General features: G+C 48.5%; 28 non-coding genes across 28 annotated transcripts; all 28 read right to left on the bottom strand.

Annotated features, from left to right (window-relative positions):
- Positions 1–1,031: 1,031 nt before the first annotated feature.
- TRNAG-CCC (transfer RNA glycine (anticodon CCC)) lies at positions 1,032–1,102 on the bottom strand. The gene has a single exon. It is a non-coding gene; the product is annotated as a tRNA-Gly (tRNA).
- A 4,672-nt stretch (positions 1,103–5,774) lies between these two features.
- On the bottom strand, positions 5,775–5,845 carry TRNAG-CCC (transfer RNA glycine (anticodon CCC)). The gene has a single exon. It is a non-coding gene; the product is annotated as a tRNA-Gly (tRNA).
- Positions 5,846–6,445: 600 nt separating this feature from the next.
- Positions 6,446–6,516, bottom strand: TRNAG-CCC (transfer RNA glycine (anticodon CCC)). The gene has a single exon. It is a non-coding gene; the product is annotated as a tRNA-Gly (tRNA).
- A 264-nt stretch (positions 6,517–6,780) lies between these two features.
- Positions 6,781–6,851, bottom strand: TRNAG-CCC (transfer RNA glycine (anticodon CCC)). Its single transcript has one exon. It is a non-coding gene; the product is annotated as a tRNA-Gly (tRNA).
- Positions 6,852–7,450: 599 nt separating this feature from the next.
- Positions 7,451–7,521, bottom strand: TRNAG-CCC (transfer RNA glycine (anticodon CCC)). Its single transcript has one exon. It is a non-coding gene; the product is annotated as a tRNA-Gly (tRNA).
- A 3,279-nt stretch (positions 7,522–10,800) lies between these two features.
- On the bottom strand, positions 10,801–10,871 carry TRNAG-CCC (transfer RNA glycine (anticodon CCC)). Its single transcript has one exon. It is a non-coding gene; the product is annotated as a tRNA-Gly (tRNA).
- A 264-nt stretch (positions 10,872–11,135) lies between these two features.
- Positions 11,136–11,206, bottom strand: TRNAG-CCC (transfer RNA glycine (anticodon CCC)). The gene has a single exon. It is a non-coding gene; the product is annotated as a tRNA-Gly (tRNA).
- A 599-nt stretch (positions 11,207–11,805) lies between these two features.
- On the bottom strand, positions 11,806–11,876 carry TRNAG-CCC (transfer RNA glycine (anticodon CCC)). The gene has a single exon. It is a non-coding gene; the product is annotated as a tRNA-Gly (tRNA).
- Positions 11,877–12,140: 264 nt separating this feature from the next.
- On the bottom strand, positions 12,141–12,211 carry TRNAG-CCC (transfer RNA glycine (anticodon CCC)). The gene has a single exon. It is a non-coding gene; the product is annotated as a tRNA-Gly (tRNA).
- A 598-nt stretch (positions 12,212–12,809) lies between these two features.
- On the bottom strand, positions 12,810–12,880 carry TRNAG-CCC (transfer RNA glycine (anticodon CCC)). Its single transcript has one exon. It is a non-coding gene; the product is annotated as a tRNA-Gly (tRNA).
- A 264-nt stretch (positions 12,881–13,144) lies between these two features.
- Positions 13,145–13,215, bottom strand: TRNAG-CCC (transfer RNA glycine (anticodon CCC)). The gene has a single exon. It is a non-coding gene; the product is annotated as a tRNA-Gly (tRNA).
- A 265-nt stretch (positions 13,216–13,480) lies between these two features.
- TRNAG-CCC (transfer RNA glycine (anticodon CCC)) lies at positions 13,481–13,551 on the bottom strand. Its single transcript has one exon. It is a non-coding gene; the product is annotated as a tRNA-Gly (tRNA).
- Positions 13,552–13,814: 263 nt separating this feature from the next.
- TRNAG-CCC (transfer RNA glycine (anticodon CCC)) lies at positions 13,815–13,885 on the bottom strand. Its single transcript has one exon. It is a non-coding gene; the product is annotated as a tRNA-Gly (tRNA).
- Positions 13,886–14,148: 263 nt separating this feature from the next.
- TRNAG-CCC (transfer RNA glycine (anticodon CCC)) lies at positions 14,149–14,219 on the bottom strand. The gene has a single exon. It is a non-coding gene; the product is annotated as a tRNA-Gly (tRNA).
- A 265-nt stretch (positions 14,220–14,484) lies between these two features.
- Positions 14,485–14,555, bottom strand: TRNAG-CCC (transfer RNA glycine (anticodon CCC)). The gene has a single exon. It is a non-coding gene; the product is annotated as a tRNA-Gly (tRNA).
- A 263-nt stretch (positions 14,556–14,818) lies between these two features.
- On the bottom strand, positions 14,819–14,889 carry TRNAG-CCC (transfer RNA glycine (anticodon CCC)). Its single transcript has one exon. It is a non-coding gene; the product is annotated as a tRNA-Gly (tRNA).
- A 265-nt stretch (positions 14,890–15,154) lies between these two features.
- On the bottom strand, positions 15,155–15,225 carry TRNAG-CCC (transfer RNA glycine (anticodon CCC)). Its single transcript has one exon. It is a non-coding gene; the product is annotated as a tRNA-Gly (tRNA).
- Positions 15,226–15,827: 602 nt separating this feature from the next.
- TRNAG-CCC (transfer RNA glycine (anticodon CCC)) lies at positions 15,828–15,898 on the bottom strand. Its single transcript has one exon. It is a non-coding gene; the product is annotated as a tRNA-Gly (tRNA).
- Positions 15,899–16,162: 264 nt separating this feature from the next.
- Positions 16,163–16,233, bottom strand: TRNAG-CCC (transfer RNA glycine (anticodon CCC)). Its single transcript has one exon. It is a non-coding gene; the product is annotated as a tRNA-Gly (tRNA).
- A 363-nt stretch (positions 16,234–16,596) lies between these two features.
- TRNAG-CCC (transfer RNA glycine (anticodon CCC)) lies at positions 16,597–16,667 on the bottom strand. Its single transcript has one exon. It is a non-coding gene; the product is annotated as a tRNA-Gly (tRNA).
- Positions 16,668–16,927: 260 nt separating this feature from the next.
- Positions 16,928–16,998, bottom strand: TRNAG-CCC (transfer RNA glycine (anticodon CCC)). The gene has a single exon. It is a non-coding gene; the product is annotated as a tRNA-Gly (tRNA).
- Positions 16,999–17,261: 263 nt separating this feature from the next.
- Positions 17,262–17,332, bottom strand: TRNAG-CCC (transfer RNA glycine (anticodon CCC)). The gene has a single exon. It is a non-coding gene; the product is annotated as a tRNA-Gly (tRNA).
- A 257-nt stretch (positions 17,333–17,589) lies between these two features.
- Positions 17,590–17,660, bottom strand: TRNAG-CCC (transfer RNA glycine (anticodon CCC)). Its single transcript has one exon. It is a non-coding gene; the product is annotated as a tRNA-Gly (tRNA).
- Positions 17,661–17,920: 260 nt separating this feature from the next.
- TRNAG-CCC (transfer RNA glycine (anticodon CCC)) lies at positions 17,921–17,991 on the bottom strand. The gene has a single exon. It is a non-coding gene; the product is annotated as a tRNA-Gly (tRNA).
- Positions 17,992–18,251: 260 nt separating this feature from the next.
- On the bottom strand, positions 18,252–18,322 carry TRNAG-CCC (transfer RNA glycine (anticodon CCC)). Its single transcript has one exon. It is a non-coding gene; the product is annotated as a tRNA-Gly (tRNA).
- Positions 18,323–18,908: 586 nt separating this feature from the next.
- On the bottom strand, positions 18,909–18,979 carry TRNAG-CCC (transfer RNA glycine (anticodon CCC)). The gene has a single exon. It is a non-coding gene; the product is annotated as a tRNA-Gly (tRNA).
- Positions 18,980–19,240: 261 nt separating this feature from the next.
- TRNAG-CCC (transfer RNA glycine (anticodon CCC)) lies at positions 19,241–19,311 on the bottom strand. The gene has a single exon. It is a non-coding gene; the product is annotated as a tRNA-Gly (tRNA).
- A 263-nt stretch (positions 19,312–19,574) lies between these two features.
- On the bottom strand, positions 19,575–19,645 carry TRNAG-CCC (transfer RNA glycine (anticodon CCC)). The gene has a single exon. It is a non-coding gene; the product is annotated as a tRNA-Gly (tRNA).
- Between the last annotated feature and the right edge of the window lie 3,468 nt (positions 19,646–23,113).

The raw sequence follows: 23,113 nt of genomic DNA, 5'->3' as shown, positions 1-23,113 counted from the left end.
ACACACACACATACACACACGCGCGCGCGCGCGCGCGCTGTCATAAGATCACATTACAATTTTGTTTGATCAAAGAATGTCCGATCATGGAGGCAATGTAAAAATTATTTAGATGCCGGCGATCTTGGAGGCTGTGCAAAACTGTGTTATATGTGCAAGAAAGCGTTCTGGTGGTGGCGCAGTACGAACACATTGAATGAGAACAAATATAGAGAAAAGGTGGCTTGTGCACGCGAGTCGTCTTATAGGCGTGGGACCCTGTGAACATTATTTATTCTTCATTTTCTAAACGTCTCTAACGTAAGCAGTTGCGCAACTGTGAATGCAGTGTCCTGGAGCTGTTGGGTACCTCGGTGCAAGTCGGATAGTGCAACGCATAGAGAAGCCTGATGTTAGTAGCTTTACCGAAGATTTAGTGACAAGTCAATAACAAAGATGACAACAATTGATTGAATAATTATATGAATGAATGCAAGAACAAATGAAAACTTTATTCCAAAGAAATTCTCCCAGCGAAGGTGTGTGGCCCTCGGTCCAGGGCCTGCGTGGCCGAAATGAGGTCGACCGAAACGGGGTCAATGAAACGCTGCCTTATGGACAGCGTTGCGCAGCCCATAAAAAGCGACAAGCGGCTGAAAATTGTGCAGGCGACTCAGCGAAAAAGGAAGCGCCGATCCACATATTACAAACGTAACTGGCGAGGAGCTGTCGTGGAATCACTGCGTCCCAACCAAATCGCTGTTATACTGAGTTGCAACTGATCTCTGAAATCACAAGCGGCTTTTCAGTACAACCGTTTTTCAGTTTATTTTGGAGCATGGTACATATTCCCACATCCCCATGCTGCACCAGTGCATGCTGTTCCTGATCATACATCACAAACTCGTTCAAGTTTTCACGTCACTACTCAATTTCTCAAATACTTCAAATATAATGAAACGGCTTGGCCTTGTGCAGCATACATAAGCGGAACGCCTTCGTTGTGCCTAATACAATAAAAATAAAATTTACGCCGTGAGAAATAGGAGCAGTGCGCCGCCCGGGAATCGAACTCGGGTCGCAAGAATGGGAATCTTGCATTATACCACTACACCAGCGGCGCTGCGAGGAAGTGGCAGTCTCCATTCGGTTAAGGCACATTTGACAGTGCATGATTAACGTTACCGTTAATTATCCCAGCGTATACTTGACTTCGATACTGAACCATAGATGTGCGCACTGGGCCCGAAAGAAGGCTCATGAAAGCTGGATGTTCCCGCCCCTCTATTTCCCTAAAAGCTCGGCCTTGTGCGTAATAGATAACGGGAACCCCTTGGTAAACCTTAATGCAATAAAAATGAAATTTACGCCGTGAGAAAAAGGAGCAGTGCGCAGCCCGGGAACCGAACCCGGGTCGCAAGAATGGGAAACTTGCATGATACCACTACACCAGCGGCGCTGCGAGGAAGTGGCAGTCTCCATTCGGTTAAGGCACATTTGACAGTGCATGATTAACGTTACCCTTAATTATGCCAGCGTATACTTGACTTCGATACTGAACCATAGATGTGCGCACTGGGCCCGAAAGAAGGCTCAAGAAAGCTGGATGTTCCCGCCCCTCTATTTCCCTGAAAGCTCGGCCTTGTGCGTAATAGATAACGGGAACCCCTTGGTAAACCTTAATGCAATAAAAATGAAATTTACGCCGTGAGAAAAAGGAGCAGTGCGCAGCCCGGGAACCGAACCCGGGTCGCAAGAATGGGAAACTTGCATGATACCACTACACCAGGGCGCTGCGAGGAAGTGGAAGTCTCCATTCGGTTAAGGCACATTTGACAGTGCATGATTAACGTTACCGTTAATTATGCCAGCGTATACTTCCCACATGCATACGTCAAATAACTCACGGCCCTCAGTCCCCAGCAGCTGCGAAGCAACTGACCATGGCGGCGGTCAGGTCTGCAACGCAGTAGAGGGTGCTAAGAATCTCTGGACTACAGGCCACCTTTGGAACCTGAACTTGGCAACGTTTAACGCTAGAACCTTATCTAGTGAGGGAAGTCTAGCTGTACTATTCGAGGAGCTAGAGGGTGTTAAAGGGATATAATAGGGCTCAGCGAGGTTAGGAGGACAGATGAGGCCTATACTGTGCTACAGAATGGGCACGTCCTTTGCTATCGGAGCTTGGCAGACAGAAGAGAACTGGGAGTGGGGTTCCTAATTCACAGAAACATAGCTGGCAACATAGAGGAATATTATAGCAATAATGAAAGGGTGGTAGGTATTGTAATTAAACTTAACAAAAGATACAAGATGAAGGTAGTACAGGCTTACGCGCCTACATCCAGCCATGATGACACTTCAGTTGAAAGCTTCTATGAAGACGTGGAATCGGCAATGAGTAAGGTAAAAACACAGTATACTATAGTGATTGGCGACTTTAATGCAAAGGTAGGGAAGAAGCAGGCTGGAGACCAGGCAGTAGGAGATTATGGCATCGGCACTAGAAATGCCAGAGGAGAGCTACTAGTAGAATTCGCAGAACGCAATAATTTGCGGATTTTGAATACCTTCTACCGACAACGAGAAAACCGCAAGTGGACATGGAGGAGCCCTAATGGCGAAAATAAGAACGAAATAGACTTTATAATGACTGCACACCCAGGAATCGTGCAGGATGTGGAAGTAGTTGGTAAGGTACGATGAAGTGACCATAGAATGGTACGGTCTCGAATTCGCCTAGACTTGAAGAAGGAACGACAGAAACTGATACGCAAGAAGCCAATCAATGAGCTAGCACTGAGAGGGAAAGTACAGGAATTCAGAGTCTCGCTGCAGAACAGGTACTCGGCTCTTAGTGAGAAAACCAACCTTAGCGTAGATGCAATGAATGATAATCTGACGAGTATCATTACGGAGTGTGCAGTGGAATTTGGAGGCAGGGTAGTTAGACAGGACACTGGCAAGCTTTCCCAAGAAACGAAGAACCTAATTAAGAAGCGTAAAATCATGAAAGTGTCAAGTACAACAGACAAAATAGAACTGGCAGATCTTTCGAAGTTGATTAATAGACGTAAAGTATGCGATGTAAGAAGGTATAACATGGAGAGAATTGAACACGCTTTGAAAAACGGAGGAAGCGTCAAAGCAGTGAAGAGGAAACTTGGGATAGGCAAAAGTCGGATGTATGCACTAAGGGACAAAGAAGGCAAAATAACTACCAATATGGATAGGATAGTTAAAATAGCGGAGGAGTTTTACAGTGATCTGTAGAGTAGCCGAGACAACCATGACCTTAATACCATAAGAACTAGCAGTAACCCAGATGACCCCCCCCCCCCCAGTAATGATAGAAGAAGTCAGAAAAGCTTTGGAGAACATGCAAAGAGGCAAAACTGCTGGTGAGGATCAGGTAACATCAGATCTGCTGAAAGATGGAGGACAGATTGTGTTAGAAAAACTAGCCGCCCTGTTTACGAGGTGTCTCCTGACGGGAAGGGTACCAGAATATTGGAAGAACGCTCACATCATCTTAATAGTTAAGAAAGGAGATAACAAGGACTTGAAGATATACAGGCCGATCAGCTTGCTCTCTGTAGTATACAAGCTATTTACAAAGGTAATTGCTAACAGAGTAAAGAAAACATTAGAATTCAATCAACCAAAGGAACAAGCAGGATTTCGAACAGGCTACTCAACAATTGACCACATTCATACTATCAATCAGGTAATAGAGAAATGCTCAGAGTATAACCAACCACTATACATAGCCTTCATAGATTACGAGAAGGCGTTTGATTCAGTAGAAATATCAGCCGTCATGCAGACACTGCGGAATCAGGGCGTAGATGAAGTATATATAAACATTCTGGAAGAAATCAACATGGGATCAACTGCTACCAGAGTGCTTCATAAAGAAAGCAACAGAATACCAATCAAGAAGGGTGTAAGGCAGGGGGACACAATCTCCCCAATGCTATTTACCGCGTGCTTACAGGAGGTTTTCAGAAGCCTAGAATGGGAACAGTTAGAGATAAGAGTTAATGGAGAATACCTTAGTAACCTGCGCTTCGCCGATGACATTGCATTGCTGAGTAACTCAGGGGATGAATTGCAACTCATGATTACGGAGTTAGACAAGGAGAGCAGAAAAGTGGGCCTTAAAATTAATCTGGATAAAAATAAAGTAATGTACAACAACCTCGGAAAGGAGCAGCGCTTCGAGATAGGTAATAGTGCACTTAAAGTTGTAAAAGACTATGTCTACTTAGGGCAGGTAATAACCGCAGAGCCTAACCACGAGATTGAAGTAACTAGAAGAATAAGAATGGGGTGGAGCACATTCGGCAAGCACTCTCAAATTATGACAGGTAGATTGCCACTATGCCTCAAGAGGAAGGTATATAACAGCTGTATCTTGCCGGTACTTAGCTACGGAGCAGAAACCTGGAGACTTACAAAGAGGGTTCAGCTTAAATTGAGGACGACGCAGCGAGCAATGGAAAGAAAAATGGTAGGTGTAACCTTAAGAGACAAAAAGAGAGCAGAGTGGATTAGGGGACAAACGGGGGTTAAGTATATCATAGTTGAAATAAAGAAGAGGAAATGGACATGGGCCGGGCATGTAGCGCGTAGACAGGATAACTGCTGGTCATTAAGGGTAACTAACTGGATTCCCAGAGAAGGGAAGCGGGTTAGCGGGAGACAGAAGGTTAGGTGGGCAGATGAGATTAAGAAGTTTGCGGGTATAAATTGGCAGCAGCAAGCACAGGACCGGGTTAATTGGCGGAACATGGGAGAGGCCTTTGTCCTGCAGTGGACGTAGTCAGGCTGATGATGATGATGATGATGATGATGATGATGATACTTGACCTCGATACTGAACTATAGATGTGCGCACTAGGCCCGGGAGAAGGCTCATGGGAGCTGGATGTTCCCGCGCCTCTATTTCCCTAAAAGCTTGGCCTTGTGCGTAATAGATAACGGGAACGCCTTCGTAAACCTTAATGCAATAAAAATGAAATTTACGCCGTGAGAAAAAGGGGCAGTGCGCCGCCCGGGAAACGAACCCGGGTCGAAAGCATGGTAATCTTGCATGATACCACTACACCAGCGGCGCCACGAAGAAGTGGCAGTCTCAATTCGGTTAAGGCACATTTGACAGTGCATGATTAAGGTTACCGGTAATCATCCCAGCGTATACTTGACTTCGATACTGACCCATAGATGAGCGCACGGGGCCCGAAAGAAGGCTTATGAATGCTGAATGTTCCCGTGCCTCCATTTCCCTAAAAGCTTGGCCTTGTGCGTAATAAATAACGGGAACGCCTTCGTAAACCTTAATGCAATAAAAATAAAATTTACGCCGTGAGAAATAGGAGCAGTGCGCCGCCCGGGAATCGAACTCGGGTCGCAAGAAAGGGAATCTTGCATGATACCACTACACCAGTGGCGCTGCGAGGAAGTGGCAGTCTCCATTCGGTTGAGGCAAATTTGACAGGGCATGATTAACGTTACCATTACTTATCCCAGAAAGGAGTAGCCGGCGCCATGATGGTGCGCCAACATCTCCTTATATATCATATCAATAAAAAAACTTATCCCAGCGTATACTTGACTTTGATACTGAACCATGGATGTGCGCACTAGGCCCGGGAGAAGGCTCATGAGAGCTGGATGTTCCCGCACCTCTATTTCCCTAAAAGCTTGGCCTTGTGCGTAATAGATAACGGGAACCCCTTCGTGAACCTTAATGCAATAAAAATAAAATTTTACGCCGTGAGAAAAAGGAGCAGCGCGCCGCCCGGGAATCGAACCCGGGTCGCCAGAATGGGAATCTTGCATGATACCACTACACCAGCGGCGCTGCGAGGAAGTGGCAGTCTCCATTCGGTTGAGGCACATTTGACAGTGCATGATTAAGGTTACCGTTAATTATCCCAGCGTATACTTGACTTCGATACCGAACCATAGATGTGCGCACTGGGCCCGAAAGAAGGCTCATGAAAGCTGGAAGTTCCCGCCCCTCTATTTCCCTGAAAGCTCGGCCTTGTGCGTAATAGATAGCGGGAACCCCTTCGTAAACCTTAATGCAATAAATATAAAATTTACGACGTGAGAAAAAGGAGCTGTGCGAAGCCCGGGAATCGAACCCGGGTGGCAAGAATGGGAATCTTGCATGATACCACTACACCAGCGGCGCTGCGAGGAAGTTGCAGTCTCCATTCGGTTAAGGCACTTTTGACAGTGCATGATTAACGTTACCGTTATTATCCCAGCGTATACTGGACTTCGATACTGAACCATAGATGTGCGCAATAGGCCCGAAAGAAGGCTCATGAAAGCTGGATGTTCCCGGCCCTCTATTTCCCTAAAAGCTCGGCCTTGTGCGTAATTGATAACGGGAACCCCTTCGTAAACCTTAATGCAATAATAATAAAATTCACGCCGTGAGAAAAAGGAGCAGTGCGCGGCCCGGGAATCGAACCCGGGTCACCAGAATGGGAATCTTGCATGATACCACTACACCAGCGGCGCTGCGAGGAAGTTGCAGTCTCCATTCGGTTAAGGCACATTTGACAGTGCATGATTAACGTTACCGTTATTATCCCAGCGTATACTTGACTTCGATACTGAACCATAGATGTGCGCAATAGGCCCGAAAGAAGGCTCATGAAAGCTGGATGTTCCCGGCCCTCTATTTCCCTAAAAGCTCGGCCTTGTGCGTAATTGATAACGGGAACCCCTTCGTAAACCTTAATGCAATAAAAATAAAATTTACGCCGTGAGAAAAAGGACCAGTGCGCGGCCCGGGAATCGAACCCGGGTCACCAGAATGGGAATCTTGCATGATACCACTACACCAGCGGCGCTGCGAGGAAGTGGCAGTCTCCATTCGGTTAAGGCACATTTGACAGTGCATGATTAACGTTACCGTTATTATCCCAGCGTATACTTGACTTCGATACTGAACCATAGATGTGCGCAATAGGCCCGAAAGAAGGCTCATGAAAGCTGGATGTTTCCGGCCCTCTATTTCCCTAAAAGCTCGGCCTTGTGCGTAATTGATAACGGGAACCCCTTCGTAAACCTTAATGCAATAAAAATAAAATTTACGCCGTGAGAAAAAGGAGCAGTGCGTGGCCCGGGAATCGAACCCGGGTCGCAAGAATGGGAATCTTGCATCATACCACAACACCAGCGGCTCTGCGAGGAAGTTGCAGTCTCCATTCGGTTAAGGCACATTTGACAGTGCATGATTAACGTTACCGTTATTATCCCAGCGTATACTTGACTTCGATACTGAACCATAGATGTGCGCAATAGGCCCGAAAGAAGGCTCATGAAAGCAAGATGTTCCCGCCCCTCTATTTCCCTAAAAGCTCGGCCTTGTGCGTAATTGATAACGGGAACCCCTTCGTAAACCTTAATGCAATAAAAATAAAATTTACGCCGTGAGAAAAAGGACCAGTGCGCGGCCCGGGAATCGAACCCGGGTCACCAGAATGGGAATCTTGCATGATACCACTACACCAGCGGCGCTGCGAGGAAGTGGCAGTCTCCATTCGGTTAAGGCACATTTGACAGTGCATGATTAACGTTACCGTTATTATCCCAGCGTATACTTGACTTCGATACTGAACCATAGATGTTCGCAATAGGCCCGAAAGAAGGCTCATGAAAGCAGGATGTTCCCGCCCCTCTATTTCCCTAAAAGCTCGGCCTTGTGCGTAATTGATAACGGGAACCCCTTCGTAAACCTTAATGCAATAAAAATAAAATTTACGCCGTGAGAAAAAGGAGCAGTGCGCGGCCCGGGAATCGAACCCGGGTCACCAGAATGGGAATCTTGCATGATTTCACTACACCAGCGGCGCTGCGAGGAAGTGGCAGTTTCCATTCGGTTAAGGCACATTTGACAGTGCATGATTAACGTTACCGTTATTATCCCAGCGTATACTTGACTTCGATACTGAACCATAGATGTGCGCAATAGGCCCGAAAGAAGGCTCATGAAAGCTGGATGTTCCCGGCCCTCTATTTCCCTAAAAGCTCGGCCTTGTGCGTAATTGATAACGGGAACCCCTTCGTAAACCTTAATGCAATAAAAATAAAATTTACGCCGTGAGAAAAAGGAGCAGTGCGCGGCCCGGGAATCGAACCCGGGTCACCAGAATGGGAATCTTGCATGATTTCACTACACCAGCGGCGCTGCGAGGAAGTGGCAGTTTCCATTCGGTTGAGGCACATTTGACAGTGCATGATTAACGTTACCGTTATTATCCCAGCGTATACTTGACTTCGATACTGAACCATAGATGTGCGCAATAGGCCCGAAAGAAGGCTCATGAAAGCTGGATGTTCCCGGCCCTCTATTTCCCTAAAAGCTCGGCCTTGTGCGTAATTGATAACGGGAACCCCTTCGTAAACCTTAATGCAATAAAAATAAAATTTACGCCGTGAGAAAAAGGAGCAGTGCGCGGCCCGGGAATCGAACCCGGGTCACCAGAATGGGAATCTTGCATGATTTCACTACACCAGCGGCGCTGCGAGGAAGTGGCAGTTTCCATTCGGTTGAGGCACATTTGACAGTGCATGATTAACGTTACCGTTATTATCCCAGCGTATACTTGACTTCGATACTGAACCATAGATGTTCGCAATAGGCCCGAAAGAAGGCTCATGAAAGCAGGATGTTCCCGCCCCTCTATTTCCCTAAAAGCTCGGCCTTGTGCGTAATTGATAACGGGAACCCCTTCGTAAACCTTAATGCAATAAAAATAAAATTTACGCCGTGAGAAAAAGGACCAGTGCGCGGCCCGGGAATCGAACCCGGGTCACCAGAATGGGAATCTTGCATGATTTCACTACACCAGCGGCGCTGCGAGGAAGTGGCAGTTTCCATTCGGTTGAGGCACATTTGACAGTGCATGATTAACGTTACCGTTATTATCCCAGCGTATACTTGACTTCGATACTGAACCATAGATGTGCGCAATAGGCCCGAAAGAAGGCTCATGAAAGCAGGATGTTCCCGCCCCTCTATTTCCCTAAAAGCTCGGCCTTGTGCGTAATTGATAACGGGAACCCCTTCGTAAACCTTAATGCAATAAAAATAAAATTTACGCCGTGATAAAAAGGAGCAGTGCGTGGCCCGGGAATCGAACCCGGGTCACCAGAATGGGAATCTTGCATGATTTCACTACACCAGCGGCGCTGCGAGGAAGTGGCAGTTTCCATTCGGTTGAGGCACATTTGACAGTGCATGATTAACGTTACCGTTATTATCCCAGCGTATACTTGACTTCGATACTGAACCATAGATGTGCGCAATAGGCCCGAAAGAAGGCTCATGAAAGCAGGATGTTCCCGCCCCTCTATTTCCCTAAAAGCTCGGCCTTGTGCGTAATTGATAACGGGAACCCCTTCGTAAACCTTAATGCAATAAAAATAAAATTTACGCCGTGAGAAAAAGGAGCAGTGCGCGGCCCGGGAATCGAACCCGGGTCACCAGAATGGGAATCTTGCATGATTTCACTACACCAGCGGCGCTGCGAGGAAGTGGCAGTTTCCATTCGGTTGAGGCACATTTGACAGTGCATGATTAACGTTACCGTTATTATCCCAGCGTATACTTGACTTCGATACTGAACCATAGATGTGCGCAATAGGCCCGAAAGAAGGCTCATGAAAGCTGGATGTTCCCGGCCCTCTATTTCCCTAAAAGCTCGGCCTTGTGCGTAATTGATAACGGGAACCCCTTCGTAAACCTTAATGCAATAAAAATAAAATTTACGCCGTGAGAAAAAGGAGCAGTGCGCGGCCCGGGAATCGAACCCGGGTCACCAGAATGGGAATCTTGCATGATTTCACTACACCAGCGGCGCTGCGAGGAAGTGGCAGTTTCCATTCGGTTGAGGCACATTTGACAGTGCATGATTAACGTTACCGTTATTATCCCAGCGTATACTTGACTTCGATACTGAACCATAGATGTGCGCAATAGGCCCGAAAGAAGGCTCATGAAAGCAGGATGTTCCCGCCCCTCTATTTCCCTAAAAGCTCGGCCTTGTGCGTAATTGATAACGGGAACCCCTTCGTAAACCTTAATGCAATAAAAATAAAATTTACGCCGTGAGAAAAAGGAGCAGTGCGCGGCCCGGGAATCGAACCCGGGTCACCAGAATGGGAATCTTGCATGATTTCACTACACCAGCGGCGCTGCGAGGAAGTGGCAGTTTCCATTCGGTTGAGGCACATTTGACAGTGCATGATTAACGTTACCGTTATTATCCCAGCGTATACTTGACTTCGATACTGAACCATAGATGTGCGCAATAGGCCCGAAAGAAGGCTCATGAAAGCAGGATGTTCCCGCCCCTCTATTTCCCTAAAAGCTCGGCCTTGTGCGTAATTGATAACGGGAACCCCTTCGTAAACCTTAATGCAATAAAAATAAAATTTACGCCGTGAGAAAAAGGAGCAGTGCGCGGCCCGGGAATCGAACCCGGGTCACCAGAATGGGAATCTTGCATGATTTCACTACACCAGCGGCGCTGCGAGGAAGTGGCAGTTTCCATTCGGTTGAGGCACATTTGACAGTGCATGATTAACGTTACCGTTATTATCCCAGCGTATACTTGACTTCGATACTGAACCATAGATGTGCGCAATAGGCCCGAAAGAAGGCTCATGAAAGCTGGATGTTCCCGGCCCTCTATTTCCCTAAAAGCTCGGCCTTGTGCGTAATTGATAACGGGAACCCCTTCGTAAACCTTAATGCAATAAAAATAAAATTTACGCCGTGAGAAAAAGGAGCAGTGCGCGGCCCGGGAATCGAACCCGGGTCGCAAGAATGGGAATCTTGCATCATACCACTACACCAGCGGCGCTGCGAGGAAGTGGCAGTCTCCATTCGGTTAAGGCACATTTGACAGTGCATGATTAACGTTACCGTTATTATCCCAGCGTATACTTGACTTCGATACTGAACCATAGATGTGCGCACTTGGCCCGAAAGAAGGCTCATGAAAGCTGGATGTTCCCGGCCCTCTATTTCCCTAAAAGCTCGGCCTTGTGCGTAATTGATAACGGGAACCCCTTCGTAAACCTTAATGCAATAAAAATAAAATTTACGCCGTGAGAAAAAGGAGCAGTGCGCGGCCCGGGAATCGAACCCGGGTCGCAAGAATGGGAATCTTGCATCATACCACTACACCAGCGGCGCTGCGAGGAAGTGGCAGTCTCCATTCGGTTAAGGCACATTTGACAGTGCATGATTAACGTTACCGTTATTATCCCAGCGTATACTTGACTTCGATACTGAACCATAGATGTGCGCAATAGGCCCGAAAGAAGGCTCATGAAAGCTGGATGTTCCCGGCCCTCTATTTCCCTAAAAGCTCGGCCTTGTGCGTAATTGATAACGGGAACCCCTTCGTAAACCTTAATGCAATAAAAATAAAATTTACGCCGTGAGAAAAAGGAGCAGTGCGCGGCCCGGGAATCGAACCCGGGTCACCAGAATGGGAATCTTGCATGATTTCACTACACCAGCGGCGCTGCGAGGAAGTGGCAGTTTCCATTCGGTTGAGGCACATTTGACAGTGCATGATTAACGTTACCGTTATTATCCCAGCGTATACTTGACTTCGATACTGAACCATAGATGTGCGCAATAGGCCCGAAAGAAGGCTCATGAAAGCTGGATGTTCCCGGCCCTCTATTTCCCTAAAAGCTCGGCCTTGTGCGTAATTGATAACGGGAACCCCTTCGTAAACCTTAATGCAATAAAAATAAAATTTACGCCGTGAGAAAAAGGAGCAGTGCGCGGCCCGGGAATCGAACCCGGGTCGCAAGAATGGGAATCTTGCATCATACCACTACACCAGCGGCGCTGCGAGGAAGTGGCAGTCTCCATTCGGTTAAGGCACATTTGACAGTGCATGATTAACGTTACCGTTATTATCCCAGCGTATACTTGACTTCGATACTGAACCATAGATGTGCGCACTTGGCCCGAAAGAAGGCTCATGAAAGCTGGATGTTCCCGGCCCTCTATTTCCCTAAAAGCTCGGCCTTGTGCGTAATTGATAACGGGAACCCCTTCGTAAACCTTAATGCAATAAAAATAAAATTTACGCCGTGAGAAAAAGGAGCAGTGCGCGGCCCGGGAATCGAACCCGGGTCGCAAGAATGGGAATCTTGCATCATACCACTACACCAGCGGCGCTGCGAGGAAGTGGCAGTCTCCATTCGGTTAAGGCACATTTGACAGTGCATGATTAACGTTACCGTTATTATCCCAGCGTATACTTGACTTCGATACTGAACCATAGATGTGCGCAATAGGCCCGAAAGAAGGCTCATGAAAGCTGGATGTTCCCGGCCCTCTATTTCCCTAAAAGCTCGGCCTTGTGCGTAATTGATAACGGGAACCCCTTCGTAAACCTTAATGCAATAAAATAAAATTTACGCCGTGAGAAAAAGGAGCAGTGCGCGGCCCGGGAATCGAACCCGGGTCACCAGAATGGGAATCTTGCATCATACCACTACACCAGCGGCGCTGCGAGGAAGTGGCAGTCTCCATTCGGTTTTAGCACATTTGACAGTGCATGATTAACGTTACCGTTATTATCCCAGCGTATACTTGACTTCGATACTGAACCATAGATGTGCGCACTTGGCCCGAAAGAAGGCTCATGAAAGCTGGATGTTCCCGGCCCTCTATTTCCCTAAAAGCTCGGCCTTGTGCGTAATTGATAACGGGAACCCCTTCGTAAACCTTAATGCAATAAAAATAAAATTTACGCCGTGAGAAAAAGGAGCAGTGCGCGGCCCGGGAATCGAACCCGGGTCGCAAGAATGGGAATCTTGCATGATACCACTACACCAGCGGTGCTACGAGGATGTGGCAGTCTCCATTCGGTTAAGGCACATTTGACAGTGCATGATTAACGTTACCGTTATTATCCCAGCGTATACTTGACTTCGATACTGAACCATAGATGTGCGCAATAGGCCCGAAAGAAGGCTCATGAAAGCTGGATGTTCCCGGCCCTCTATTTCCCTAAAAGCTCGGCCTTGTGCGTAATTGATAACGGGAACCCCTTCGTAAACCTTAATGCAATAAAAATAAAATTCACGCCGTGAGAAAAAGGAGCTGTGCGCCGCCCGGGAATCGAACCCGGGTCGCAAGAATGGGAATCTTGCATCATACCACTACACCAGCGGCGCTGCGAGGAAGTGGCAGTCTCCATTCGGTTTTAGCACATTTGACAGTGCATGATTAACGTTACCGTTAATTATCCCAGCGTATACTTGACTTCGATACTGAACCATAGATGTGCGCACTGGGCCCGAAAGAAGGCTCATGAAAGCTGGATGTTCCCGCCCCTCTATTTCCCTAAAAGCTCGGCCTTGTGCGTAATTGATAACGGGAACCCCTTCGTAAACCTTAATGCAATAAAAATAAAATTCACGCCGTGAGAAAAAGGAGCTGTGCGCCGCCCGGGAATCGAACCCGGGTCGCAAGAATGGGAATCTTGCATGATACCACTACACCAGCGGTGCTACGAGGATGTGGCAGTCTCCATTCGGTTAAGGCACATTTGACAGTGCATGATTAGAGTTACCGTTAATTATCCCAGCGTATACTTGACTTCGATACTGAATCATAGATGTGCGCAATAGGCCCGAAAGAAGGCTCATGAAAGCTGGATGTTCCCGCCCCTCTATCCTTAAAAGCTCGGCCTTGTGCGTAATAGATAACGGAAACCCCTTCGTAAACCTTAATGCAATAAAAATAAAATTTACGCCGTGAGAAAAAGGAGCAGTGCGCCGCCCGGGAATCGAACCCGGGTCGCAAGAATGGGAATCTTGCATGATACCACTACACCAGCGGCGCTGCGAGGAAGTGGCAGTCTCCATTCGGTTAAGGCACATTTGACAGTGCATGATTAGCGTTACCGGTAATTATCCCAGCGTATACTTGACTTCGATACTGAATCATAGATGTGCGCAATAGGCCCGAAAGAAGGCTCATGAAAGCTGGATGTTCCCGCCCCTCTATCCTTAAAAGCTCGGCCTTGTGCGTAATAGATAACGGAAACCCCTTCGTAAACCTTAATGCAATAAAAATAAAATTTACGCCGTGAGAAAAAGGAGCTGTGCGCCGCCCGGGAATCGAACCCGGGTCGCAAGAATGGGAATCTTGCATGATACCACTACACCAGCGGCGCTACGTGTATGTGGCAGTCTCCTATCGGTTAAGGCACATTTGACAGTGCATGATTAGCGTTACCGGTAATTATCCCAGCGTATACTTGACTTCGATACTGAACCATAGATGTTAGCACTGGGCCCGAAAGAAGGCTTATGAAAGCTGGATGTTCCCGCCCCTCTATTTCCCTAAAAGCTCGGCCTTGTGCGTACTAGATAACGGGAACCCTTTCGTAAACCTTAATGCAATAAAAATAAAATTCACGCCGTGGGGAAAAGGAGCTGTGCGCCGCCCGGGAATCGAACCCGGGTGGCAAGAATGGGAATCTTGCATGATACCACTACACCAGCGGCGCTGCGAGGAAGTGGCAGTCTCCATTCGGTTAAGGCACATTTGACAGTGCATGATTAGCGTTACCGGTAATTATCCCAGCGTATACTTGACTTCGATACTGAATCATAGATGTGCGCAATAGGCCCGAAAGAAGGCTCATGAAAGCTGGATGTTCCCGCCCCTCTATCCTTAAAAGCTCGGCCTTGTGCGTAATAGATAACGGAAACCCCTTCGTAAACCTTAATGCAATAAAAATAAAATTTACGCCGTGAGAAAAAGGAGCTGTGCGCCGCCCGGGAATCGAACCCGGGTCGCAAGAATGGGAATCTTGCATGATACCACTACACCAGCGGCGCTACGTGTATGTGGCAGTCTCCTATCGGTTAAGGCACATTTGACAGTGCATGATTAGCGTTACCGGTAATTATCCCAGCGTATACTTGACTTCGATACTGAACCATAGATGTTAGCACTGGGCCCGAAAGAAGGCTTATGAAAGCTGGATGTTCCCGCCCCTCTATTTCCCTAAAAGCTCGGCCTTGTGCGTACTAGATAACGGGAACCCTTTCGTAAACCTTAATGCAATAAAAATAAAATTCACGCCGTGGGGAAAAGGAGCTGTGCGCCGCCCGGGAATCGAACCCGGGTGGCAAGAATGGGAATCTTGCATGATACCACTACACCAGCGGCGCTGCGAGGAAGTGGCAGTCTCCATTCGGTTAAGGCACATTTGACAGTGCATGATTAATGTTACCATTAATTATCCCAGCTTATACTTGACTTCGATACTGAACCATAGATGTGCGCATTGGGCCCGAAAGAAGGCTCATGAAAGCTGGATGTTCCCGCCCCTCTATATTTCACTAAACGCTTGACCTTGTGCGTAATAGATAACGGGAACCCCTTCGTAAACCTTAATGCAATAAATATAAAATTTACGACGTGAGAAAAAGGAGCAGTGCGCCGCCCGGCAATCGAACCTGGGTCTTAAGAAAGGGAATCTTGCATGATACCACTACACCAGCGGTGCCATGAGGAGGTGGCAATCTCCATTCGATTAAGGCACATTTGCCAGTGCAAGATTATCGTTACAGTTAATTAGCCCAACGCATGCTTGACCTCAATACTGAACCATAGACCTGCGCACTGTGGGTGGCCGGTAGAAGGTTCATGATAGATGGATGTTCCAACTCTCAACTTTCCTAAAAGCTTGGCCTTGTGCGTAATAGATAACGGGAACGTCTTCGTTAACCTTAGCAATAAAAATAAAAATCACCGTGAGAAAAAGGAGCAGTGCGCCGGCCAGGAATTGAACCCGGGTCGCAAGAATGGGAATCTTGCATGATACCATTACACCAGCGGCGCCATGAGGAGGTGGCAATTTCCATTCGATTAAGGCACATTTGCCAGTGCAAGATTATCATTACAGTTAATTAACCCAACGCATGCTTGACCTCAACACTGAACCATAGACCTGCGCACTGTGGGTGGCCGGGAGAAGGTTCATGATAGATGGATGTTCCAACTCCCAACTTTCCTAAAAGCTTGGCCTTGTGCGTAATAGATAACGGGAACGTCTTCGTTAACCTTAGCAATAAAAATAAAAATCACCGTGAGAAAAAGGAGCAGTGCGCCGCCCGGCAATCGAACCCGAATCGCAAGAATGGGAATCTTGCATGATACCACTACACCAGCGGCGCCACGAGGAGGTGGCAATCTCCATTCGATTAAGGCACATTTGCCAGTGCAAGATTATCGTTAAAGTTAATTAACCCAACGCATGCTTGACCTGAATACTGAACCATAGACCTGCGCACTGTGGCCGGGAGAAGGTTCATGATAGATGGATGTTCCAACTCTCAACTTTCCTAAAAGCATGGCCTTATGCGTAATAGATAACTGAACCATAGACCTGTGCACTGTGGCCGGGAGAAGGTTCATGATAGATGGATGTTCCAACTCTCAACTTTCCTAAAAGCTTGGCCTTATGCGTAATAAATAACGGAAACGTCTTCGTTAACCTTAGCAATAAAAATAAAAATCACCGTGAGAAAAGGGAGCAGTGCGCCGCCCGGGAATCGAACCCGGGTCGCAAGAGTGGGAATCTTGCATGATACCATTACACCAGCGGCGCCATGTGGAGGTGGATATTTCCATTCAATTAAGGCACATTCGACAGTGCAAGATTATCGTTACAGTTAATTAACCAAACGCATCCTTGACCTCAATACTGAACCATAGTCCTGCGCACTGTGGCACGGAGAAGGTTCCTGATAGATGGATGTTCCCACTCTCAACTTTCCTAAAAGCTTGGCTTTGTGCATAATAGATAAGGAAAACGTCTTCGTTAACCTTAGCAATAAAAATAAAAATCACCGTGAGAAAAAGGAGCATTGCGCCGCCCGGGAATCGAACCCGGGTCGCAAGAATGGGAATCTTGCATGATACCACTACACCAGCGGCGCCACGAGGAGGTGGCAATCTCCATTCGATTAAGGCACATTTGCCAGTGCAAGATTATTGTTACAGTTAATTAACCCAACGCATGCTTGACCTCAATACTAAACCATGGACCTGCGCACTGTGGGTGGCCGGGAGAAGGTTCATGATAGATGAATGTTCAACTCTCAACTTTCCTAAAAGCTTGGCCTTATGCGTAACAGATAACGGGAACGTCTTCGTTAACCTTAGCAATAAAAATAAAAACCACCGTGAGAAAAAGGAGCAGTGCGCCGCCCGGTAATCGAGCCCGGGTCGCAAGAATGGGAATCTTGCATGATACCACTACACCAGCGGCGCCACGAGGAGGTGGCAATCTCCATTCGATTAAGGCACATTTGCCAGTGCAAGATTATTGTTACAGTTAATTAACCCAACGCATGCTTGACCTCAATACTGAACCATAGACCTGCGCCCTGTGGGTGGCTGGGAGAAGGTTCATGATAGATGAATGTTCAACTCTCAACTTTCCTAAAAGCTTGGCCTTATGCGTAAAAGATAACGGGAACGTCTTCGTTAACCTTAGCAATAAAAATCACCGTGAGAAAAAGGAGCAGTGCGCCGCCTGGGAATCGAACCCGGGTCGCAAGAATGGGAATCTTGCATGATACCACTACACCAGCGGCGCCGTGGGGAGGTGGCAATCTCCATTCGATTAAGGCACATTTGCCAGTGCAAGATTAACGTTACAGTTAATTAACCCAACGCATGCTTGACCTCAATACTGAACCATAGACCTGCGCATTGTGGCCGGGAGAAGGTTCATGATAGATGAATGTTCCCACTCTCAACTTTCCTAAAAGCTTGGCCTTGTGCGTAATAGATAACGGGAACGTCCTCATTAACCTTAGCAATAACAATAAAAATCACCGTGAGAAAAAGGAGCAGTGCGCCGCCCGGGAATCGAACCCGGGTCGCAGGAATGGGAATCTTGCATGATACCATTACAACAGCGGCGCCATGAGGAGGTGGAAATTTCCATTCGATTAAGGCACATTTGCCAGTGCAAGATTATCGTTACAGTTAATTAACCCAACGCATGCTTGACCTCAATACTGAACCATAGACCTGCGCACTGTGGCACGGAGAAGGTTCATGATAGATGCATGTTCCCACTCTCAACTTTCCTAAAAGCTTGGCCTTGTGCGTAATAGATAACGAAAACGTCTTCGTTAACCTTAGCAATAAAAATAAAAATCACCGTGAGAAAAAGGAGCAGTGCGCCGCCCGCGAATCGAACCCGGGTCGCAAGAATGGGAATCTTGCATGATACCACTACACCAGCGGCGCCACGAGGAGGTGGCAATCTCCATTCGATTAAGGCACATTTGCCAGTGCAAGATTATCGTTACAGTTAATTAACCCAACGCATGCTTGACCTCAATACTGAACCATTGACCTGCGCACTGTGGCCGGGAGAAGGTTCATGATAGATGGATGTTCCCACTCTCAACTTTTCTAAAAGCTTGGCCTTGTGCGTAATAGATAACAAAAACGTCTTCGTTAACCTTAGCAATAAAAATAAAAATCACCGCGAGAAAAAGGAGCAGTGCGCCGCCCGGGAATCGAACCCGGGTCGCAAGGAATCTTCCATGATACCACTACACCAGCGGCGCCACGAGGAGGTGGAAATCTCCATTCGATTAAGGCACATTTGCCAGTGCAAGATTATCGTTACAGTTTATTAACCCAACGCATGCTTGACCTCAATACTGAACCATAGACCTGCGCACTGTGGCCCGGAGAAGGTTCATGATAGATGGATGTTCCCACTCTCAACTTTCCTAAAAGCTTGGCCTTCTGCGTAATAGATAACGGGAACGTCTTCGTTAACCTTAGCAATAAAAATAAAAATCACCGTGAGAAAAAGGAGCAGTGCGCCGCCCGGGAATCGAACCCGGGTCACAAGAATGGGAATCTTGCATGATACCACTATACCAGCGGCGCTGCGAGGAAGTGGCAGTCTCCATTCGGTTTTGGCACATTTGACAGTGCATGATTAGCGTTACCGGTAATTATCCCAGCGTATACTTGACTTCGATACTGAACCATAGATGTGCGTACTTGGCCCGAAAGAAGGCTCATGAAAGCTGGATGTTCCCGCCCCTCTATTTCCCTAAAAGCTTGGCCTTCTGCGTAATAGATAACGGGAACGTCTTCGTTAACCTTAGCAATAAAAATAAAAATCACCGTGAGAAAAAGGAGCAGTGCGCCGCCCGGGAATCGAACCCGGGTCACAAGAATGGGAATCTTGCATGATACCACTATACCAGCGGCGCTACGAGGATGTGGCAGTCTCCATTCGGTTAAGGCACATTTGACAGTGCATGATTAGCGTTACCGTTAATTATCCCAGCGTATACTTGACTTCGATACTGAACCATAGATGTGCGCAATAGGCCAGAAAGAAGGCTCATGAAAGCGTGATGTTCCCGCCCCTCTATCCTTAATAGCTCGGCCTTGTGCGTAATAGATAACGGAAACCCCTTCGTAAACCTTAATGCAATAAAAATAAAATTTACGCCGTGAGAAAAAGGAGCAGTGCGCCGCCCGGGAATCGAACCCGGGTCGCAAGAATGGGAATCTTGCATTATACCACTACACCAGCGGCGCTTTTTTTTTTTTTATTTATTGCCTGGCATGGACATTGTACAGGGCAATCATTGCACACACATATATTACAATACAAAGAAAAAGAAAAAAAACAAGCATTGCCATCAGTCCCATTTGTACTGATGTTGTCCTCTTAAAAATACTTAAGGTTTGCCAGGGGTTCAAACCTTGACAACCATTCTGGCTCGATATCCTCTATTTTGCTACACTCAATGAATGCAGACATGCTTTGCCTGAAATAAATTACTGCTGGTTTTGCGTCCGGGTCGAAATGGTATCCGGCCATTCGTGCACGCCATATACAGTGGAGACCGGTCAACATCACTACATCGAATGGGACCCCATCATCATTTGTTACTGCGAGGTACCTTATTCCGTGTGGGTCTAGTGGAAAATCCTTCTTTATTGTCCTCTGTAATATGTCCCAAAAATGTACCCCTTCCCAACAATGCAAAAAAACATGGTCTATTGTTTCTGGTTTCTTACATATCAAGCAGTGTGACCCCCATAGTGTAAAAAAACCCCGTTCCTCTGTGAAAGTCTTTACTGATAGTGTTCCTGTGTGTAACTTGAAGAAAAAAGTTTTCACCCCTGTAGGTACCTGCATGTTTCTCACCCGCTTCAGTACGTTTTGTCCCGGTCTTCCACTGTATATGGCCCTGTACAATGGTACTGGCAAAACCATAGCACATACATCTCTGTACAATTCTTTTCTTCTAACACTTGCTAGATAATCTATCGAAAAGCGTACAGATAAAAAACGTACACTGTCTACCACTTCCTTGAGATACCCACGCAACGTCACGGGCCGGCTATCCGTAGTAACAACAAAATCTGGTAAGGCACTGCCTAACCTGAGCTGGCATACCGTACGTAAAAACGGATCCCTGACGTCACGGAAAAACAAAAATCTATTTACTACTTGTCTCACAAATAGGTGCGCCAAACCAAGACCTCCGTCCTTCACGCGCCTGAGGAGGGGGGCGGATCACCGTCGAGAGCAGTCGCACCTCACTTCGGCTCCGCCAATTTTCGGCCCTCGCGTCGGTCCTTTCGACCCTATCCGGATAATTTCTTCACGGGTGGCTGGAGCACATTGTCTGGATTTCTTCGACACCCACTTTATTGCGAAACTCGCCCGGGGTGGCCCGGGAGAGCTTTCGAAAGCCTTCGACCACGCCGTGCACCGACCTAGGCCTCTTAGGCCTAGCTCGAGTGCGGCCGCCTGCACATCAGCTGACAGACGGAGCGACCGCCCGGCCGCCCGCCGCTGCCTCGTCGCCCATCTCCTAGCTGTCCACCGCTATGGAGTATATTGTCGAAGGACAGGACGTGTCCCCCGAGGAACTCTCGGACGAATCCTGGCAGTCGCCAGGCCTCCGCGCCCAAGAGCAACGCCGCGCAGCCTTGCGCCTTGCCACCGCCGCAACTAAGCCCACCACCACGCCGGCTTCTCTGCCCTCGTCGAAGCGGGTAAATACATCGCCTCCGCAGCACCGCCGCCGCGCTCCGCTCCCTCGTCTCCCGGCGGACACGATTCACATCGTCGGCCGCCCAAAAAGCCCCGTAGAACTCACCAAGCTACAGCCTTGGCACTTGTACACCGCCTTGCTGCAAGCAGCGTTCCTGCAAGACCTCCCGCCCGCATCTCGCGACACGGTGCGGATCCACCCCGTCAACAACACTTTTACGCTCAGCGTCGCGGACTCGGCTCGTGCACAAGCATACCTCCGCATCACCTCCCTCACGGTTTCCGGCAACACTTTCACCGTCCACCTTTACGCCCCACCGCCAGACGATGCCCTCAGGGGCATACTGTACCACGCCTTCGACGACTTCACGGACCAAGCCATCCTTGAAGACCTTCAGGCAAGCAATCCTACCCTCTCTGTTGTGGGCGGCCGCCGCATGGGCAAGGCCCCTCACATCTTGGTCACCCTCATGGAGCCGAAACTACCGCGGTGGATCTTCTACCACGGTGTCCAGCTTCGCCTCCTTCCGTTCCGCAACAAGGTGGAAGCCTGCTACAATTGCCGCTCGACCGGCCACCGGACCGACGTGTGCCCCAAGCCGCGGCAGGAGCGGTGCCATCGGTGCGGCGCTGCTCACCCCACACCGCCCGAAGGATCGCCACCCACTTGCAACCCCCGCTGCATCGTCTGCAATGGGAATCACTCCACGTACAGTTCCAACTGTAAACACCGCTACGTGCAGCGCCCTCAACGCCAGAAGGCCCCGGCACCTGACACACACCCCCCGCCACAACAGCCTGTTCCGCCCGCAGCGGTAGTGCGCTCTTCCCAGCAAGCAGCAAGTGGTCCCTCACCAGCTCCACCGCCCAAGTCGGTTACTGCCTCTCCGCCCCCCGTACCAGCGGTGCCTAAACCCACATCACAGCCCATGAATTCGACATGGCCCCGCGGCGCCCCCGGCTTGCCCTCGGAGCCGCAGGTTGTTGCACTACAGCAAGAAAACGCCTCCCTCCGACAGCAGGTCACTGCACAAAGCGCTCAAATTGCAGCTCAGAAGACCCAAATTGATTCCCTCCAAGCGAAACTGCAAGCTCTTGAAGAGAAGCTGGAATCAGCCATCACAGTGAAATCCTCTCTGCCCTCTACCATTTGCTCCTCCTCCGACATGGACGTTCAGACTCCCGAAGGATGCACTGGCAAGCGCCGTCGACCCAACACTCCCCTTGAATCTCTTCACTTTTCTGAAGAGGTCCAGGTATCCATCAAGACGGCCTTGGTGGATCTTGAAGAGCGGTTGGATAGCCGCTTCAACTCCGTCCACCAGCTTCTCACTGCACAGCACGAAGCTCTAAATTCCCTGCGCACAGACTTCGCCGCCTACCCCCCCGCCACGTCCTTCCAATCTCTACAGTCAACAGTTGATAGCCTACAAACTGCCATGCTTGGAAGCATCCGAGCAAAGCTACCCCTCCATGCCCGCACCACCACCTCCTCCGGCGCCGCCCGAACCTCGCAAACACCGGTCGAGGCAACATCTTCCGCTGTTAAAAATGGCTGACCGATCCATCGTCACCATTTGGCAGTGGAACTGCCGTGGTTTTCGTCCCAAGCGTAACCACCTCCTTCTCCACCTACAACAACTAGACCCCTCGGACGCGCCTGATATCATCGTACTACAGGAAACTCACGCCGACGTCTCCCTCTCGGGTTACGTCGCCTACAACCAAGTAACTCACCATCCTCTGCCCCATCCCGTGACGGCCGTCCTCACCCGGCGGACGCTCGCTGTCAATCGACACGATCTACCCTTCCCTGCAGTCCATCACGTCTTTCTCGAGACACTACCTCAGCAACGTGAACAGCCCTCTCTGTTTATTCTCAACGTGTACAACCCCCCTCGCTCCACTGAAGACGCGTCTCTCCTAGCCTTGCTCCGTGCCGCTGCAGCGAAAGCAGCCAAATCACCCCTTCTTATTCTCGGCGACTTCAACGTCAA

The sequence above is a fragment of the Rhipicephalus microplus genome, chromosome 1 (assembly GCF_043290135.1).
Source record: "Rhipicephalus microplus isolate Deutch F79 chromosome 1, USDA_Rmic, whole genome shotgun sequence".
NCBI classification, from domain to species: Eukaryota; Metazoa; Arthropoda; class Arachnida; order Ixodida; family Ixodidae; genus Rhipicephalus; species Rhipicephalus microplus.
This window is presented reverse-complemented; position numbering and strand designations above follow the sequence as displayed.